Raw genomic sequence first — 8,809 nt, forward strand, 5'->3', positions numbered from 1 at the left:
TATTAGCCTCCTGGATAGCTCCAGGGGACAATTTGGAGGACATGGATTATATCGTATTAAAGTGCATCTGTACTATTAAGATGCCTGTCCCGGGCAACAGGCAAAATCAGAGAGCATAAAAAAATATTGCTCAGAAGTGCTCCACCTAAGCAACTTGTGTCACTAATGGGTTTGTGCAGCTGATCTTCTTATACTGCTGTTGGGGTTTTAAGAGTTCTAGTTTTTTTTTCTGTTAAAGGAATTTTCCCCCCATACTGTTACTAAGACAACAAATCGCTGGGGTATTTAAGGAAGACAAAGAGCTACCCACTAGAGGTGGGGTGGGCTTGGCTACTCCTTTGTTTCACCTGGGTGTGGGGTCAGTCGGTCTCTGGGTTCGAGAGAGAGAAGCTGCTTGTTCTTTGCGGCCGTTTTCTCTTTCTGCGGAGAAAGTCCCCAGGATCCGCGGGGGGCCCACCTTCCCTGCCCCGCTGGAGGCCGGGCTGTGGCCGCCCTGCCCCGCCGCTGCTTCGAGCCTTCGCTGCGTTGTAGCCCTGCTCGCCCTGCCTGCCCAGACCTCCGGGGGGTTCCCCGCTTGGATACATCTCGTCTGCCACCCGAGATTTGTGCTCATCCCTGCCGCTCCAGCCTGCCGTTCCAGCCTGCTGTTCCCGAGGGTCCAGCTGGACACCGGGATCGGCTGCCCAGGGGTTTGTGAAGCTCCCAGACCACTGGTGCCGTGTACTCCCCGAGCTCGCTCCGGAGCGCCCCCTGCAGCCGCGGGGGAACCATCGCACCTGCCCTGCTCACCGGGAGCCGCCAGCGCCCCTGCCGGCTGCGAGCGGAACTGCACCCGAGGGGAAATAGCCTGGCAGCTGAGAAGGCTGGCACTGGGTTTGTGATTGTTCGCTGTTACTGCCATAGTTGTTGTTGTTTTGTTTGACTGGTTCTACACATAGAGATATATAGTAGTAAAGAACTGTTATTCCTATTTCCCACATCTTTGCCTAAAAGCCCCTTGATTTCAAAGTTATAATAACTTGGAGGGAAGAGGGTTGCATCTGCCATTCCAAGAGAGGCTACTGCCTTCCTTAGCAGACACCTGTCTTTCAAACCAAGACAACTGCTGTCTGCCTTTTGGTCTTTTGAAGAATTAAATAATACACAGGGGGACAGTGCAGAGGTGTGTTATATCTTCCTACACTGAAACGCTGCCCCAATGGTAGCTGTGTTTTAAAATGGAGCCCTCTCTCCAGCTTATCTTGTTAAAAAAAAAAAAAAAAAAAAAGAAAAAGACGAACTCTAATTGTGAGAAAGAAATGCCAAGGAATCAAGGAATGTTAGTTGATGCAGTCTTTAAAGGAAACAGGTAAAAGTGGGATTAATTGTCACTGATGCTGAAATCTTCAGTCTGTGTCATGCAGCAGAGGGAATTCTGGCGGTTTTTCCAGGTGACTTGAAAAGATGACAAAAGGTGGTCTTGACCTCAGCAACTCCTGAATTTTGTCCCATATATGGTGCCTTATTTTATGTGGAACACTTCAGCAGCACAGCTACAGACTCTGTTATAGTGGGACACAGAGGAGTAAATGTACCTGCTCAGCAGAGCCCAACACACAACGCTTGCCTGAGAACCAAGGGCTGCACCCAAGCACTGCCCCTCAACCTGCCCTGGAAACATAACTGGTTCAAAGTGCAAAGTGATTGCACTGACTGCAGCCCAGGTGTGCAGCCATGTCCTGCCAGCTGCCCAGTGTTTACGGGCATGAAGAGAAGAGTCCACTTTTCCCTAAGAAATTACATGAAATATCCTTTGATAAAGTCTTTTGAAAAATTACATGCAATATTTTGTTGGTTCTTTTGACAGCAAGAGAAAAGAGATCTTCAGAAAATCTAACTAAACATGAAAGGTAAAACTGAGTGGAAAAAGAGGATGGAGGAAAGGAGATTTTCCTAACAAAATCTTTTTCCAAATACTGTGTATTTGTGGTATTTGGGGCAGTTCCAGGAAGTAACATAATACTGTTTTGATTAGTATTTAGATCATTGAAACCAACAGATTTGTGTGAAATGGCAGCTACTGGGTAGATGTTGGTAAAGAGGGAAACTCCTTGGTGGTTTAATATAGATGCTACTGAATTCACTGCTATAGAAGTATGCTTGGAATCCATATTATCTAAGCATGTCACATCATAAGGTCCTTGTGCTTCCTCAGTATTTACACATATAGCCTTGCAATTTTTTTCCTTATCAGCTTTCTCATAGTTACTTTCTCTGTGGCTATTTTCTATTAAACCTTTATTTGTATTATTTACAGACACCTCTGTGTTATTCCCAAGGAGTTTTTCATGTTGACTTCTTTATTTGTAGTAGTTTATATTTTTCTTTCATGGCTGGCTATAGGTTTTCCTGAAATGACATTCCAATTTTAACATTGTCATATAATGTCAGTGTTAAAATGTTCATAAACAAGAAAGACACGGTGATAATTTAAGCCTCAGAAAATGAAGAGGAGGCTGTTATAAAGGAAGAGGCTTCTCTGAGGTCAGGCAGGATTCAGCATAGAAAGACCTTTCTTCTGCCACCTTCAGTCACCTTGAGCAGCCTGTGATTTCTGAGGGGCTGCACTCTTTCAGATCACTTGGGCTCCTTGCCCAGTGAAAATCTGTCCAGTGAGGACAAGGGGAGATGAATCTAAGAGTATCCTGCCTAGAAGCTTTCTGAAAAGATTAATTACTCTGTGGAGTCAAGTAATGAGAAATTACATTGCTTTTGTCAAAGGCCCTTGGGTCCCTGGATGGTTATTCCCATTTTCCAGGGCTAATCTCTACAGTAAATAGTTTTCTTTTTGTTGACTGTCAGTGGTGTGTCACTGTGCAGTGACCTGCATGTGCAAGTGCTCTGGACTAAGATCTTATGGCCTCTGTCAGGTCTGTACAGGCTGTATCTTCTACTCCCCAGTGCTTCCTGTCATCAGTTCCTTTCAGTCTGAAAGGAAGGAGATTGAGCAATTTGTCACTGCTTGTTGAGAAGTGGCCTTTGCTTGTTGATGTCCAAGTCCTTTCTTTCTGGGCTTTCTTCTCTTGCTTTTGAACCTCTTTTTCATTTCTGCAGTGATGCCTTGCTCCATCCCTCTTCTCCTGCCCTTTTCTGCTATTTTCTGCTCTCTGCTTAACTCTTTCCTTCTTTACAGGTTATGGCTTTACATATTTGTGCATGCACACACACAGAGAACTTAAGTAAATAGAAAAATCTACTTCCAGTAGACAGCTAGAGACCTACTTTTTTCTTGATGATTTCACTATGTTGTGTGGTCTACTGTTGGTCTCTGACTAATTAAAATGATCATGACACCAAAGCAGCATGCACACACTCATCCTATTATTTTTTATTTAGTTGTGTGTATTTGTTATTTCCTTTCCTAAAGATATGAGAGCACCTTCCAAGGGACAGTTTCTTTGAAAACTGTTGATGTCAGGGGATGATGTATGAGTAGTGGTTTGCTGTGCAGCTGCACTGAGCCTCCCACAAATAACAGTGAGAATACTTAAATTAAAAATCTTGACTTTTATTAGGAAATTTGCCTTGGTCACATAAGAATTTTCACCTGGTGACAAATCCAATATTTATATCTATATATGTCTACAGGCAACCTTTAATATGCATGCCAAATTGAAAACACTGCAAAGGGAGAAGCTGAAGCTACCCAGAAATTTAGTCCCCTGTACCCCACAAATTGATGTCTTTGTTCCTGCTGTCACACTCCATAGCGCGGCTGTCTTCCTTGGTGACAAGATTGAGGACTGCAGTTTGGCTTTGGGAAGAAAACCAGGTGCACACACCTGTATTCTGTGTACAGCTATGCAACTGTTTATTTTCCACGTAGTTGCCCTGTGACAATTCTTCCTGAATAAAAAGGTGCATTGAAGACATTCTCACTGTGATGAACCCTGCAGTGCTGCAGCTGATGACAGAAGACAGTCGAAGGGAACCAAACCTTAGACATACCAGCTTAATCAAGTGGATTGTAATGCAGTACTGTCACTTTTGGTCCCTGGTCCTTTTAAGTACTTTATTTTTTTTCCTCACAGAATGAGCCAAAGGATATCAAAGAGTGACTGCGTGCAGAAGGCACCACAGTTATCTGTTCCCGCCTCCCCCAGGCAGCTAGCCAGGAAGCATACCACTTTATCCCAGCTGAAGGGGAAAACCAGGGATGTTTTCAAAACTAAATACAGGTTCAGCAGTCTCTGGGACACAGGAGGAAGCTGGATTTCAGCCATGTATGTCCCAGGCTTTACATAAACTGAGATCTTGTGCACACACCTCTGAAAAGCTTAAACTGCTCATCTGGTAATGGAGTGTCTGAAGCTGTAGGAAATAAAGCCCTGCCCCCACCTCACAGATCTTGTAACCTTAGTACATGATAAGAAAATGAGCAGGTGTAAAACCAAAGGTAGCATCCAGCTGAGCTTGAGAGTTTGGGATAAGTGTGAAGGGGGTAACCACAACACAGGGGCAATGAGTCAGCTGTTAGGCTTATGGGAAGGCATGACTAAGACTTAAGCAGAAATTTGAAGTGACTGTAGATTCTCTTTACAGGAAGCTTCTCATTTCCAAAAGGAATATGATAAAGGAGGAAGAAGGCAGTAGTGCAGTACTGGAGAGCACCAGCAGCTAGAGAGTGACCTCTTATCTTCTTGGTCAGCTGCAAGCAAGCACTGAGCAGTGTGTGCTTTGATAGAAGGGGTTAATAGCATGGAACAGATTTGATCCAATAGAGGTAGATGAGGGATGTAGAGTATGAAAATGCTGAAGAGGTCCTAAGTCAGCAAGATACGTTTTTATGCAATGTGTTAAACTGTTTTCTAGGGAAAGTGGATGTGTTGAAACGAGGAAGACGAAGCTTCAGATGTAGAGAGATGAGACAATGAAAACCTGAACCAGAGTTTTACCAAAGGAAAAGGGGTGGATTTTAAGGCAGTTTGCTGGTAGAATGAACATGATTTGTGTTGAACAGGTTGCCTCTTCTCTTTCCAGCTGTGTGCATTAAAGAGAACACTGCTTTTGCCATTCACAGGTTACTCCTCTTACAAAATTACTGAAAATTTCCATGCCTGTCCTTATTTAGAAAGAGCTGCAATTAAGGAAATCCAATTATTTCAGTTCCCTTTGGTTTGGTTCCCCTTATTGTTGAAATTAGTTCCTCTGCTAGAATCTGCAACTTCTGTTTTACTCGTTATTCCCGATGTAACCATTATGTCAGCATAAAAATCCTCCCAGCTTGCACAGCGCTTTTCTAGAGTTCTGAAATCCTGTGAGAAGATTTTTGTTCAGGAGACTAAAACTTTAAGACTATGCAAACTGTGTTTCTGAATTTTTATCTTCTTTTTTATGTCACTACTAAAAGCAAAAGCTCACACAACTCGAGGATGTTCTTTAATTAACTCTCATCTAACTCCCACTCATGTTCACAGAAATACTTCCTTTCATGTCAATGAACATGATCTGAGTAAAGTTAAAGCCTAGATAATACCAATATTACTTCAGGAATATTAAGGATTGTTGTAATATGACCAAAGATCAATACTCAGGAAGTTTCCTGGTGATGCAAAACTACGGGAGTGGCTGATATACATGAAAGCTCTGCTGCTGTTCTGTGGGACCTTGATAAACTGGGGAGTTGCGTGGAGAGAAACTTAATGAGGTTCAACAAAGGGAAATGCAAGTCTCAGCATGTGGGGAGGAATAACCTCAAGTCCCAGCATGTGGGGAGGAATAACCCCAAGTCCTAGCACAGTTTGGGGGCTGACCTGCTGGAAAGCAGCTCTGCGGAAAAGCACCTGTGAATCTTGGTGGGTGACAAGCTGACCATGAGCCAGCATTGTCCTTCTTGGGGCCAGGAGGGCCAATGGTGCCCTGGGGTGCATCAGGAAGAGTGTGGCCAGGGAGGTGATCCTGCCCCTCTACTCAGCCCTGGTGAGGCTCAACCTGCAGTACTGTGTTTGTTTCTGGGCTCCTTAGGACAAGAAAGACAAGGAGCTACTGAAGAAGGTCCAGAGGAGGGGCACAAATATGATGAGGGGTCTGGAGCATCTCTCTTATGAGGAGAGACTGTGGGAGCTGAGCCTGGTTAGTCTGGAGAAGACTGAGAGGGGATCTCATTAATGCACATAAATATCTCAAAACTGGTGACAAGGTGGTGCCAGACTCTTTTCAGTAGTCCCCAGCAACAGGACAAGGAGCAAAGGCCATAAACTAAAACACAAGATGTTCCACCTCAATGTGAGGAAGAATTTCTTTACACTGAGGATGGCAGAGCACTGGAATAGGCTGCCCAGGAAGGTTTTGGAGTCTCCCTCTCTGGATACATTCCAGCCTGGGTGTGTTCCTGTGTCACCTGCTGTGGGTGTCTTTGCCTTGGCAGGAGGGTTGGACTGGATGATCTCCAGAGGTCCCTTCCAAACCCAACAATTCTGTGATTCTGTGAATGCCTATTTCAATATACTGCACAGAGGTAATGTTTTCCTGTACAGCACACATTACTGAGGATCTCTCTTTAGCATAAACTGTAGATGTGTTAGATTCATGCTTTTGATATGTAACCAATGATGAAAGATATAACCCCTCTGGATTGAAAGGACAGGAGTGGTGATAGCACATGCCATGCCAGAGGGAGATGATTAGCCAGAGGAATTGTAAGCACCTGGAGCCATTTGTTTCTTCTGGAGGAGTCAGTGCTGAGAGGAGTCAACACTCAAGTTGGCCTAGGGAAGAAAGGTAAGATGCCTTTGGCTTTTATTTGGTTTAGTTGTTTGTTTCCTTAACAAGATGAAAACAGAAGTCAACTTTAGGCCATGAATGAAAAGAAAAAAAAAAAAAGAGTATTTTGTGTTATTTTTCACTCTCAGGCAGAAAGGAAATTATCCAGGTTGTGCTGATATTTTTGTTGGCAGAAAGCATAGGTATGGAAACCCAGTGGCTACCAGACTAACCTGGGGAAGGGAAAAGATGGTACAAGACAGCCTTGCTGCTCTTATTGTTATAGGCTCTTGAGACTGAGGATCCAAATTATGATGTTATGATAGTATTAATTAAAATATTCAGTATTTTCCATCAATCTGACACGTGGGCCTATGGAGGTGAAGGTGACACAGGAGGGCATGCCTTCAAGCCATGGGCTGAAGTTTCTTTTTTACTCTTCGCCAACAATACAAGGGGGAATGCGAGTAAAGCTGAGGCTGTGACTCTGCAGTCTCTGCACTGACACGAGCACAGGCTGCTGCCAAAGACATGGAGAGGCACATTTTGACAACAGGCTGCCCTTATATTTAGAGTCATGGAATTACAGAATACCCTGAGTTGGAAGGGACCCACAATGATCATCAAAGTCCAGGTCCTGGCCCTGCACAGGACACTCCAAGAATCCCACTATGTGCCTGAGAGTGTTGTCCAAACACTCCTTGAACTCTCTGAGGCTGGTGCTGTGACCACTTCCCTGGGGAGCCTGTTTCAGTGCCCCGGCTGAAAAATCTTTTCCTGCTATCCTACCTAAACCTCCTCTGAGACAACTTCAGGCTATTCCCTCAGGTCCTGTAACTATTACCACAAAGAAGAGATCAGTGCCTGCCCCTTCTCTTCCCCTGTTGAGGAAATTGCAGCCTGCAATGAGGTCTCCCCACCTTAGTTAATTCTGTTAGTCCAGGCTTACTCGTTGATAGGAAATGGGGTATTACTCTGGCTTGCATGTAAAAAGCAGCAAAAGCTACAAAGGTAATGTATGACTCCCTAAGTACATAGGTTAAATTTCTCTTCTAAGTTTAATTTTTTCCAAAGCACTAGGGTGTTTGAGACAATCTTATCTTACCCACTACACCCAATTTTTGCATAAATTTGATGATAAACATCAGCCATCATAACACCAGAGTGTTTTGGAGAACACCAAGTGCCTGGACGTGGTGGTGGTACCACATGCCTCCATCTCTGCTGTGCTCTGGCAGTAGGACCCAGTTGAGGGGCAAGTTCCAGCCTTTCTCCCTTTCTTAGCAGGAATGCTCCGTCTGCAGGAAATAGGGATAAAGAGCTTCAGCTTTGTTCACTGCTGATGATTCCAAAGTGTCCTGTTACTGTGCTTACTCCAAAGGTCGCATCTTCATGAGCATGATGCCACCAGCTCAGACAGATGCACAGACTTCAGGAGAGGTACAGCAACTAATTATTCTCTAATTAGCATAGGAGAGGTACAAATCCAGAGAAACTATCTGAAATCATTCCAGATTGCTTTTATGTACTGCCTTGCATGAGTTTTTTATTCACTGTAAGTAATTCAGTAATTTTAAATCAAACTGAGGAAAGTATTTGTTCTTCTGATCCCTGCTTGCAGTTTTTTTCTTTCTTGAAACTCAGTCACTTTCAGAGAGTTTCAGACAACTGGTTTCCTTCTAATCTCTACACACCCCTCACCTGCCCTTTCACTTTTTGTGGTAATGTCCAGACCTCTTTGATGGTAGTCCTTTGACCAGCTTCTTCAGGCAATGCCTGAAGTGATGTCTCCAGCTGATGTGCTTTTTTGGGAACAGCCTCTCAACATACAAAACATCCAGAGACTGCAAAGGACAGATGTAGGAGTGCACCCTATTGCTAACTATCCATAACTTTTTCCATCTATAAAGGAGAATAAAATGGTTTTGACCCCCTTTAAACATTTTCTTTAGTGATGATGCCTGAAGGAGCACTGATAGCAGGCCACTTTCCATGGTACTGCCCACCTTGCTCATCTCTGCTGCCCCTTGTTCTCACCCTCTGTTGATTTGTGTTTTATAAAAGTTGT

Source organism: Corvus moneduloides, chromosome 5, assembly GCF_009650955.1.
Source record: "Corvus moneduloides isolate bCorMon1 chromosome 5, bCorMon1.pri, whole genome shotgun sequence".
Lineage (NCBI taxonomy): Eukaryota > Metazoa > Chordata > Aves > Passeriformes > Corvidae > Corvus > Corvus moneduloides.